We start from the raw sequence: 12,735 nt of genomic DNA, 5'->3' as shown, positions 1-12,735 counted from the left end.
CTGCCTCTAAGACTAAGAGTGCTGCTTTTGCTCAGTCTGTACCTGATGGTCCCTGCTCACTGTCTCAGTCCTCTGTATATGATCCCTTTATTATGACTGGTTCGGTTTCTCTCTCTCAAGAGACTGGGTTAAAACCAATTTCAATTCTGAGAGACACAGGTGCTGCCCAATCATTTATTCTTGAGAGTGCTTTGCCATTTTCAGGCAACTCTTATTGTGGTACAAATGGGTTGGTCCGCGGCATTGAATTTGGTTGTCTAAGAGTTCCATTACACACTGTATATTTGAAGTGTGACTTAATTAGTGGGTATGTCAGATTGGGTGTACGCAAACAGTTGCCAGTTGAGGGCATAACAGTCATTCTGGGGAATGACCTCGCAGGTGGTAAGGTTTTTCCCCATCCTATTGTGTCTGATAATCCATCTACCTGTGACATGGACTTATCTAAGCAGTTTCCCTTTGTATTCCCTGCCTGCGCTGTGACCCGCACACAAGCAAAGAAACTTGAAGACACTGTTGACTTGTCTGAGTCATTCATGGCTTCTCCTAGTGAGGCTGTTGAGTGTAAGCTATCTGTTGAACCTGAGATTTCCATGCCTGACCCTGTTGACTCTTCTGCCACAACTGAGTTCTCCTTAGAAATGGGCAGCGAACAGTTGGGCATTGCACAAAAGTCTGACCCATCTTTAGTACACTGCATTGAGGCTGCAGTGGAAAAAGACAAGGTCCCTGAAACTGGTGTGTGTTTCTTTTGGGATAATGGAGTACTTATGCGTAAGTGGATGTCCCAGTTTGCTGAGGCGGGTTGGAATGCCACCTATCAAATAGTGTTGCCTACAGGTTATTGTCAACATGTCTTGAAGTTAGCCCATGATCATGCTCTCTCTGGTCACCTTGGAGTCAATAAAACTTTCCAACGTATCGGAAAGTACTTTTTCTGGCCTGGTTTGAAGTCTGCTGTGGCAAAATACTGCCGTTCTTGTCACACCTGCCAGCTGGCAGGCAAACCAAACCAAGTAATTCCACCAGCTCCCCTTCAGCCGATTCCAGTTGTGACTGAGCCATCTGAACGACTTATTATTGATTGTGTAGGCCCATTGCCCAAATCCAAGTGTGGTTACCAGTATATACTGACCATTATGTGTGCCTCCACTCGCTACCCTGAGGCTATCCCATTGCGAAGCCTCAAGGCAAAAGGGATATCAAAAGAGCCTGTGAAATTCTGCACCACGTTTGGTCTACCCCGAATTGTACAGACTGACCAAGGCTCAAATTTTACTTCTAAGCTGTTTGCCCAGATGTTAAAAGAGTTGGGTGTAAAACATCAAATGTCAAGTGCTTACCACCCGGAATCGCAGGGCGTTCTGGAGCGTTTCCATCAAACGCTTAAAGCTATGTTACGTGCATATTGTGTGGAAACAGGTAAAGACTGGGTAGAGGGCTTGCCTCTACTGATGTTTGCTGTGCGTGAGACTGTGCAGGAGTCATTGGGCTTCAGTCCTGCTGAGCTTGTGTTTGGCCACCAGGTTCATGGTCCTCTCAAACTGTTGAGTGAACAGTTGCTATCTGCACCATCATCCCCTGTGACAGTTGTTGATTATGTAAGTTCTTTCCGGGAAAGACTGCATCTGGCCTGTGACTATGCTAAGGCCAAGTTGGCAACAACTCAGTCAAAGATGAAGGCCTGGTTTGACAAAAAGAGTGTTGCACGCAGTTTTCAACCAGGTGACTCTGTGTTAGTTTTTCTTCCAGTGCCTGGTTCTGCTTTGAATGCCAAATTCTCAGGTCCCTACCTAATTGAAAAACGACTTAGTGACACAGACTATGTGGTGAGCATGCCTGACCGCCAGCGAAAGACCAGGGTGTGCCATATTAATATGTTGAAGTCTTATGTTGCAAGACATACATCTAGCTCCTCCTCTTTGCATGAAACAGTGCCTGTTGCCTTTGTTGCTGTGTCACCATCTTCTTACAGTCCTGAAGATGATGGGTTGACTGTTAGTGATGCTCAAACTTCCTGCATCCGTCTACAGAACTCTATTACAGAACTCTAGCTCTTCACTAGGCAAAGGAGCAGATCTGGAGGGTTCTCGGGCATAGATTGTTTGGTGAACTGGGATGTTTGGATGCTGTCGCCCCCCCACTCTAACATGTTCACTCAGGTTTGTTGACTGTGGAGTGGGTGGCCGCCTTGTGTCCCAGAGTGCCATCATGTCCATATTACCTTGTAGCTCTCCCTTTTAGCTATGCTGTACTAGTTAGTCTTGCTGGAGTCCCTGCCTGCACTCGGCACACGATGTATATTTACCTTAACCATTATGTGGAAATGAACATCTAACAATGTGCCTCTCTCTCTCGCTCTCTCTCTCTCTGTCGAGCCACACATGCTACTCCTGAGACACCAGTGATCCTGACTCCTCCCGCCCTCTGGACTGACCCATCCTGGTGTTATCATCTTCCATCCCCCGTCAGCCTCCTGTCTACATCACCATCCCCTTTGTTCATGCCCCAATTTACTTTCAGCTGTAACTGCCCACGTGGTCGGCACCTATTGCACACCTGTCTGACTAAGGAGGGGTCTCCTCTCTCTGTGGTCCTCCTCAAGATTTCTCCCATTTTCCCATTTCCTTCTTGGGTTTTTGGGGAGTTTTTTCTTGCCCGCCATGAGGATTAAGTCAGGGGGTGCCATCATATTTTGATTTGACTGTTGTGGCCTGTAAAGCCCTTTGAGACTGTAAACAGTGATATTGGGCTCTAAATAAACTCTGCCTATCTTGCACACCTTCCCAAGTTCCAGCGCAGTCATGTCATTAATTGAAAAGTACCCTAATCTGTTTTCTGATGTTCCTACACAGACCAATATGCTATTTCATGATATTGATGTGTGTGAGAGTCCTCCCATTAAGCAGCACCCATATAGAGTGAACCCTCAAAACGTGAGGTAATGAAGACAGAGGTTGAGTATCTGGTAAAGCATGGTTTTGCTAAACCCAGTCAAAGTCCCTGGAGCTCTCCCTGCTTACTGGTGCCTAAACCTGATTCTACTTTTAGGTTTTGCACAGACTATCGTAAGGTTAACAGTGTTACCAAGCCTGACTCCTTCCCTCTTCCACGAATGGAGGATTGTGTGGATAGAGTGGGAGCTGCCCGCTACATCACCAAGTTAGATCTCCTTAAAGGTTACTGGCAGGTGCCTCTTACTCCCCGAGCGTCTGAGATCTCTGCCTTTGTCACTCCAGATAATTTTATGGAATATTCTGTGATGGCTTTTGGGATGCGAAATGCCCCAGCCACATTCCAGCGTCTTATGTAGAGAGTCTTGTCTGGTGTACCAAAGTGTGAGGCATACCTGGATGACTTGGTGATTTATTCTGATAGCTGGGATGAACATCTGAAGTCATTACATCTAGTGTTTGATAGGCTTTCAGGTGCTTCTTTAACACTTAACCTTGCAAAGTGTGAGTTTGCTAAGGCAGTTGTAACCTATCTAGGTAAGCAGGTGGGACAAGGCCAGGTGAGGCCTGTTGAGGCCAAAGTTGCTGCTATTGTTGACTTCCCTACACCCACAAATAAGCGTGAGCTGCACTGCTACTTGGGAATGGTCGGTTATTACTGGGGGTTTTGCCCAAATTTTTCCACTATTGTATCTCCACTTACCAGTCTTCTAAGTTGTAAAGAAAAATTTGTGTGGAGTCCTGAGTGTGTGGTTGCATTTAATGCTGTTAAAGACCTCCTCTGTCATGCACCAGTTCTGTCAGCTCCCAACTTTAGTATGCCATTTAAATTGGAAGTCGACGCAAGTGCTACAGGGACTGGTGCAGTTCTCTTACAAGAGGATGGGATGGGCATTGACCACCCTGTTTGTTATTTTTCAAAAAAATTTACGAAGTGTCAGAGGAGGTATAGCACCATAGAGCAGGAGGCTCTTGCTTTGTTGTTGGCACTTCAACATTTTGAAGTATATTTAGGTGGTAGCTCCTCTCCCATTGTTGTCTACACTGACTACAACCCTCTAGCGTTTTTGTTGCGCATGTCTAATGCAAATCAGCGTCTGATGCGCTGGTCATTAATAGCTCAAGGGTACAATCTTGACATTCGGCACAAGAAAGGTACCGAGAATGTTATTGCTGATGCCCTGTCCCGCGTCCACGTTTCTGATAACTAGTAGGTGATGGAGTGGTGGGTGAAGGATGAACGTGACGTGCTCTATTTACAAACCTCTGTTTGTAATTTAATGGTGGGGGTGTTACGTCCTAAGACGTATTTATGTTTTTATTTTGTGTTTTGTTTACTGTTGTATATGTGTCGCTGTTGTACTGTTGTGTCCTCTCTCTTTCTCTCCGCTCCTCCCTCTTTCAATTTAACAGGTCATCAAGCACCATGGAAACGAGGGAGGGCCTATTTGTCAAACCGCATTCCCATTGGCTGAGAGGAAAGAGGCCAGGGGATATAAGCAAGCCTGTCCTCTTCACCAGAGACCTTTTGTTCCTTCTCCTTGCTGAGACTGTGTTGGTTGTTGGTTTTGATGGTTGATGAGTTGTTATTGCTTTATTTGCTTCTTGTTTACTATCTGTTCTTTTTTTCTGTATTGTATATAGATCTGTATATAGCCTTGTATATAGTGTGGGAAGCCCTGTAGGGAGGTTGGGTGCCTTTTTGTTTGAAACTGTTTTCTCCTGTTTTTTTGGTTAGTTAGGGAGTGAGGTTGGTTTGTGTTGTTAATTTTTTTTTCTTTTTAACGGTAGGTAAGTTAAAGTCCACTCCTCGTAGCTAGACTGTTTTGTTTGTTGTTTTTGGCCTTTCCCCCTCCTGAAGTCTCTGTTTGTTTTGTTTGATGCTTCCTGTTGTCAAGTGTGATAATAAATTCAATTGCTATCCTCTTAAGTTGATTTTTGTTGTATGGTGGTGTGCTTGGGACACTCCTTTACTTTATTTAATCAGTTATTTATTGTTACATTCCGTTACCCCCCTGGACAAAAAAGGGGGAATGTAACAAGTTATTGCTGCGCTTTTATCTATCTATTCTGTTAAATGCCAGATCTTGCTAGTTGCTGAACAATACTGAACAATAGTGAACTGGGGTTAAACAATGGTCCATCGCCCCAAGGCATGCTGGGAAGCTCCACCCATCTACCCTCAACACGCATAGCAATATACCAATTTAATATAATAGCATATGTCATATCAACTCCTGGAATAATAATGAGGATTGCTGCTGATAGCATGCTGAAAATGTCAAGGTAAACAATATTGCAGCCTTAATGTATGAATTTGGTAATTTGATATGAAAATTTGATATGCAATAATTTGATATGCCAAATGAAACTTTTTGAATATTAAGATATGCAAATGGTAGTTAAATGCTAGTAACTTATTAACAAATATCTGATGGGGCTGACAGGTATAAATGCTGGATGATGTTGAAGACAAAGAAAGCTAAGTAACCAATGAGATCAGAGACTTAACAGTACAGATAAATGTGGGATAACTATTTGGCAAGCAGCAGATCACTGTTGCACTTTCTATCTAATGATTTATAACAGCTTATTAATGATTTATGAAGTATTCACAACCTAATTAATAATCAAATTATAAACCATTCACAAACCCTTTATAAGGGTAGTCTTATTGTAAAGTGGTACCGTGAAATCTATAAATCACAAGTGATCTTGAAATTATGTGCAGCTGAATGGTTTTAGATTTCTGCCTTGTAAACACCCCCCAGTTAATGTCATTAGTATATAAAGGAGCTCGAATCAAAACCCAAATCCTCTGCTTGGTCATGGCGAGCTGCAAGAAATTTTTTTTTAGTGATGCTGAAATCGGGGTTCTTTTGGCTGAAGTGCCTATCTGAGGCCAACCTATGGTCACAATGACACCTCTCTGCATGGGTAAACAGCGTGTGTGAATAAAATATTTTGGAAAAAGGGTAAATTTATAGTTTGATTTTTATCTAATAGCATTCTTACATGTTGGAATAACATGTGAATCAACTGCCATCTTTTCATGACTACTACAAGCCTACTACCACTACTACTACTACTACTACTACTAATGATAATGCTAATAACTAGGGATGCATTTCCACCAGAGAATGCGAGTGTGATTGCACCACAGCATTAGTTTCACTTCGCGGAGCAAAAGACCATTGAATCCAACTATCGACTGCAGCTGTATGAAAACCTTCGTCGCGCCACCAGAGACCTAAATCTGTCCCCATTCATTTTCATTGGGAAAATAAGCGATTAAACACGGCAATTTAAAAATAAATAAATAAAAATGGACCTGTGTACAAGCACACCACTAAACATTAGGACGGACCTGTTGCAGCTGCAATTGAAACAATATCGTGAAACCTGCGGAAATGGCTCAGAAACAACTGTAATAATAATGATAATAATAATAATAATAACTAGAAGAGCACTCTAGCAGAGACCAGACCTCTCCCAAGGCCAATAGTCCACTCTTCTATGATATTCAAATCTGCAACCGCAACCACTATATATGTCTGGATATACTTCCAAAACTATGAGAACAAATCAGGATGTATGATAGTGAAAGCTAATTTATTGTAAGAAACAATTAGCAATTAGTCACGATTAGCAATTAGTCAGCAATTAGCCCACAATAACCCTTAAATAGGCTTATTTTGGTCAAATTGACCTGGGAAATGGACAGTAAGGATAATTTAGACATTGCTTATTTCTTACACACCTGCTGCATTTGTTTCTACAGTAATGTTTGAGGTGACTGTTCTTGTTTGTTTGTTTGTTTGTTTGTTTGTTTTTTGTAGTTTAGTTGTGGCACAGCATTCACTGTAATTACGACGGGTTTGCACATGTGCGACAAGTTCCATTCATTTTTCCCTGAGTCAGATCCACACCAAAGTTTAATGGGTTCCTACATGGCCCATACTATACCCCTCCACCAAGTTTCATGAAATTCGGACTGGTACTTTTACCATAATCCTGCTGACAAACATACAAACCAACCAACAAACTGCACTGAAAACACAACCTCCTTGGCCAAAGTCAGTCCCAGTGTTACACTGAATTCTGTGACCATCAAATTCTGTGACCCTAGTAGGTGCTATTGCTACTGGCCAGCTTAAAGTCGCTCACACAAAAGAGTTCATTACAAACAGTGTAAACTCATAGACTGTAAAGAAATGAAGCTGAATGCAGTGTGGAGCCTTTTTTTACAAATGCTGGTTGATCACATCATAAATTACAGAGGCCCTAAGATGCTGTGGATTCATATTTATTTCCATTTTCTCGTGATAACGTGTTATTTTAATTTGTTTTCTCTGACATCTCGAGATGTCGACTTATTAATGTTATTATCACAAAATATCGAAACTAAATAAACAATGCACCGTTTTCCCAAGATATTGCATTAATTATGTCATTATCACGGGAGAAAACAAAGTTTTGTTATTTTAATGACTTAAAAAACTTGAGATCTCGAGAAAACAAAGAAAAATAACACGTTATCACGAGAAGGCTTAGCTGCTTGTCAGATTGAATGCTGTTGATTGCAGAGTGGCCTGTTTGTGTATTTCAAACGGAACCAACAACTGATTAAGCTGACCTCACACTGACAACTTTAGAATGCGCGACTCTACTGTAACTTGGGAGAAAATGTCTGACACACCACCAAAACCAATTCAGGTGATTTTTTTTTACCTTCCCATGAATGACCAAAAAACTGTCATCACTCAGGTCAACAGACTGACCTTGTTAAGAGGGCTCACAAATTTTGACGGCTGTCGTCAGAATATGTGACCCCACTGTAACTTTGGAGAAAATGTCTTACACGCCAAGCATCCAATTTCAGATGACTACTTTTACCTTGTAGAACGTATGCACTTCAAGTGGGGTCACATCATTTTCTGATGACAGGTAACTTTTGAAGAGTGTACATTCACTAGCATTTATTACATATAGGCTACAGTATCTTGTTAGGCATAATATACTAGTTATGTCTGTGCATAATGGATCAGAAAATGCTTGCGGAACTGAAGAAGTATCTTCATGAGGGAGAATATCCCAAAGATGCCAATAAACATTGGCGCTACATCCTTATCTACCCTCCCCATGAATGACCAAAAAACTGTCATCACCCAGGTCAAGAGCCTGACCTTAGCACAAGGGGTCACATATTTTGACGGCTGTCGTCAGAATATGTGACTCCTCTGCAACTTGGGAGAAAATGTCTGACACACCACCCAAACAATTTCAGGTGACTTATCTGCCCTTCTCATGTATAACTAAAACATTTTTATCACAAATGTCAAATAAATGCACCCTTTAGTACCATTGTATAATGCAACACACATGTTATAAGTAAAAACAATGCATTCATTTACAATGAAGTGTTTTAATGTTTTGTTACAAACGTTTTGAGTTACAAATTATTTAAATGACATAAAAAATGAAAAAGCAACAACTTTAACATTTTAACTTCAACTTAACTTCACACTTTAACTTTAACTTTACACTTTAACAATAACATAATATTGCTAATACTTAACCAATAACTTTAACATTAAAGATCAGAAAGGGAGGGAAGGGGGAACTCATAATCGGCACGCTGAACAGCTGTACGACTTCACGTGGAACCATCAGTCACACATGTCACACTGGACCTGTAACAACAAATGTCATAACAATACAGCAACATTTTCAGGGTGAATAGCTGAGATACAGTACAACATTGTAGGTACAATAGCAATCCTAACACGGGGACACCAAAAGATGTAGGTGCAATAAGATTAATAAATCAGTCTCATAAAAATCAGTCTCATATAAATCACTCGCATAAAGTTATTAACCATTAATTTTGGTGTTCAATATTTTATAATTAAACTACCAAGATAAATGTAATAATCTGGTTGTAACACTGTGCTACAGTCTTAGCAAGTACTGCAGTACTAATGTATTACACTCATGAACAACCAGGTTGATGAAGGCAATTGGGAGTACTTTGACGGCAGAGGTTGGCATTCAGTGAATATTGCGGCAGAAACAGACAGGACAACAGTTTATTTCAAAGATACTATTTATTACCATGATCAACACTACTTGGCAAACTACTACCGATATGGTACAATCAATAATCAGCAGCAAATGGAATGATCAAAGTGCAAATGGTAATATGATGGTAATGAGGCTATGTACAAGTTTTCATTGTAAGACTGAATGAGTGTAAGAGCAGAGGTGCATGCGTGTGTGTGTGTGTGTGTGTGTGTAAGAGAGAGAGAGAGCATGTGTGTATGTAGGCATGTGCCCAACTGCGCACCGAAGACAGAAGGGGGAGCGAGGGAGAGAGGCTGTGCGCAGGCGCACAGGCAAGAATTATGTGTGGTCTGAGAATGTAGTGCGCAAACGTGTGTGCTAAGCACCCACGAGAGTGGGGATAGGCAACAAGAAGCACGTGCGTGAGAGAGAGACAAAGGATCTCCAATTTGAGAGCTATTCTCAAGCAAGTAGGCCCTAAACTCAACAACTCTACCCAACCCTTAACTCACACTGTAATCCCAAAGTTGAAGTGTGTGTAATCAGACAAAGGGAGAGAGGGAAAGAATGCATGCTATTCTTCATGAGTCATAAACAAAAGAAAATAACAAGCGGCCTAAAATCGAATTGTGCGTGAAATACAGTGTGTACATTTAAATGACAAAAGGATTAAAATAACGACAATTTCTTCACATTAACTACATACAACATTAAGACTAAAGTGTGCCCAGGTGCCAGCCTTACTTTGAATTGCTCATTGCGTGGCAACCGAAGATGCGTCTTTGGTGGCCTGATGAGCAGTGGGATGTGCAGGTCCGGGGAGAAGTCCTTTTCCTTGTCGCTTGAAGATCTTCGGAGCTCCGTAGCTTGTCCGATGATCTTGAAGGGTTCTTGATTTAGTTTGTCGACATTTTAAGAAATGAAAAGGGATCTGGTCGCCTTTTCTTCCGTAGAATACTGTGTGGGTTACAGTATAAAGAGAAAAAGTACATTAAACATAGGCTGGAAGTTCGGTACAAATATCCCACCTCATTGTTTCTTAGTTCTTGTCTGGTGCAGAGAAACGGTGTCTCTTTACACAGGTAGGATCACTTGCCAGAAAGATCCAGTCCCAGGAAGTAACGGTGTCTCTTTATGCCGGTAGGAACACCCGCTAGAGACACCCACTGCTAGAGAGAGTTGGAGAGTGCTCGTAGAGAGTTTGGATTTTTCCGTGGTTTTGTAGCGGAAATTGCGTCATCGGTGTATCTGGTATCTGGCTTGCATTGCTGTATCCAATACCATTACAGTGAAAACTGAGACGATGGGTTCAGATTACCCATGGGGTCAAGCAGGGAATTATGGGTGGTATGGTTTACTGGCCTGGCAACCCCTACAGCATATAGCCTTCATATATATATATATATATGTATATATGTATACAGAGAGAGAAAGAGAGAGAAAGAGATGGTAACTCTTTATTTTAAGGTTCACATATTAGCCATTAACATGACTAATAAATGCATGTTAAATAAAAGAGCCACCAGCTGGGAACTTCTGCTTCAGAAGACAGTGCCTAAATGGTTATCTAAGGAAATGTAGCCAGCTAGAGTTAGTACTTTCAGGACCAATGTGTCTCTTTTTGGCCACTGTAGTTCACAAGTGCAATTTCCCCCTTTCCCATATGTGTCTCTGTTCCAGCAATTAACTTAGGTTTACAAGGTTTTAAAATCAGGAACATTCAGCTCATTCGAAAGACACGAATTGCAATTCACTCTCTACCCATGAGGGATATATTACCAACTGCAGAAAGGTTGGAATATTCGTGTGTTTTAGTTTGGTATAACATTTCTTTTAAAAAACATTCATGGTACATTTCTATCCCTAAAAAGTCATTGCACTAAAACACTTATCTCAGCAAGAAACATCTGTTGAACAGGCAGAAAGTCTTTTTTACTGCAAGAGTGTCAGTGTAAGAGAAAAGTTTGAAACTTGCAAGAACTAAGAGGGAAATGTTGTAAATGAGTCAGAAAAAGTGTTTTTGTATGATTTGCAGTGCTTCTTGACTAAGAAACTTGTTTCAACTGCGGAACTTTCACTTTGCTTAAAACCAATGAGAAGTGCAAGTACACACTATGAAAACACCAAATTGAGCAGGAAAAAGACTTTTTGTGACATTTGCAGTGTTTGTGTGAAAGGAACCTTGTTTTGTGTGTAAAACATTCATCTGGAGTAAGGCTTTGCACTAAAACGCTTCTCTCAGCGAGAAACGTCTTTCAAACAGGCAGAAAGTCTTTTTTGCTGCAAGAGTGTCAGTGTGAGAGGAAAGTTGGAAACTTGCAAGAACTAACTGGGAAATGTTGTAAATGAGTCAGAAAAAGTGTTTTTGTCTCATTTGCAGTGCTGCTTGACTAAGAAACTTGTTTGAACTGCAGAACTTTCACTTTCCTTAAAACCAATGAAAAGTGCAAGAACATTCTAAGAAAACACTGAAATCAGCAGGAAAAAGACTTTTTGTGTCATTTGCAGTGTTTGTGTGAAAGGAACCTTGTTTTGTGTGTAAAATATTCATTTGGAGTAAAACGTTGCACTAAAACACTTATCTCAGCAAGAAACGTCTGTTAATTAGTTTGAAGGTCTTTTCTACTGCAAGAGTGTCAGTGTAAGAGAAAAGTTTGAAACATGCAAGAACTAAGTGGGAAATGTTGCAAATGAATTGGAAAAAGTGATTTTCTATCATTTCCAGTGCTTCTGTTACCAATAAACTTGTTTGTACTGCAAAACTTTCACTTTGCTTAAAACCAATGAGAAGTGCAAACACACACTGAGGGAAAACAAAAATTGAGCAGGAAAAAAGACTTTTTGTGTCATTTACAGTGTTTGTGTGAAAGGAACCTTGTTTTGTGCGTAAAATATTCATTTGGAGTAAGGCGTTGCACTAAAACGCTTCTCTCAGCGAGAAACGTCCTTTAAACAGGCAGAAAGTCTTTTTTGCTGCAAGAGTGTCAGTGTAAGAGGAAAGTTTGAAACTTGCGAGAACTAAGTGGCAAATGTTGTAAAGCAGTCAGAACAAGTGTTTTTGTGTCATTTGCAGTGCTTCTGTTACCAATAAACTTGTTTGTACTGCAGAACTTTCAATTTGCTTAAAGACAATGAGAAGTGCAAACACACATTGAGGAAAACAAAAATTGAGCAAGAAAAAAAACTTTTTGTTTCTGTAAATGAGAACGGTATTGCTACGGAGGCTAAGATGCGCTGGTCGTATTTTTAACCGCCCTCAACCTGGGGTGTCGGCCAAAACACCACTTAAGGCCGGGATGTAACTTTAAGGCACAGGTACTAACTCCACACGGACACCGAATAAAGGTTGAACATCTGTATTAAATGAAATCGTAACAATAAACATACAGAACAGGAACGTAGCTCACCAGTATAAACATCGTACTTCTTAAAACGAAAGTGGGGTCCATTAATGATGACGTAGGCGCTGCACCTAACTTGAGCGCCGCCCCATTTATAGATCCAAGGACTTAAAAGGTAAGAATCGAACTTCGTTATTCCAAACTGAAACTATCTCCCATATAAACCATGTTAATAGACAAACATGAAATGAAACGAAACAGTTTATCGCCTTTTTTACAGTTTCATTTACAGTGTTTGTGTGAAAGGAACCTTGTTTTGTGTGTAAAATATTCATTTGGAGTAAGGTGTTGCACTAAAACGCTTATCTCTGCGAAAA

The sequence above is a fragment of the Chanos chanos genome, chromosome 1, assembly GCF_902362185.1.
Source record: "Chanos chanos chromosome 1, fChaCha1.1, whole genome shotgun sequence".
In the NCBI taxonomy this organism is placed as follows: Eukaryota; Metazoa; Chordata; class Actinopteri; order Gonorynchiformes; family Chanidae; genus Chanos; species Chanos chanos.
This window is presented reverse-complemented; position numbering follows the sequence as displayed.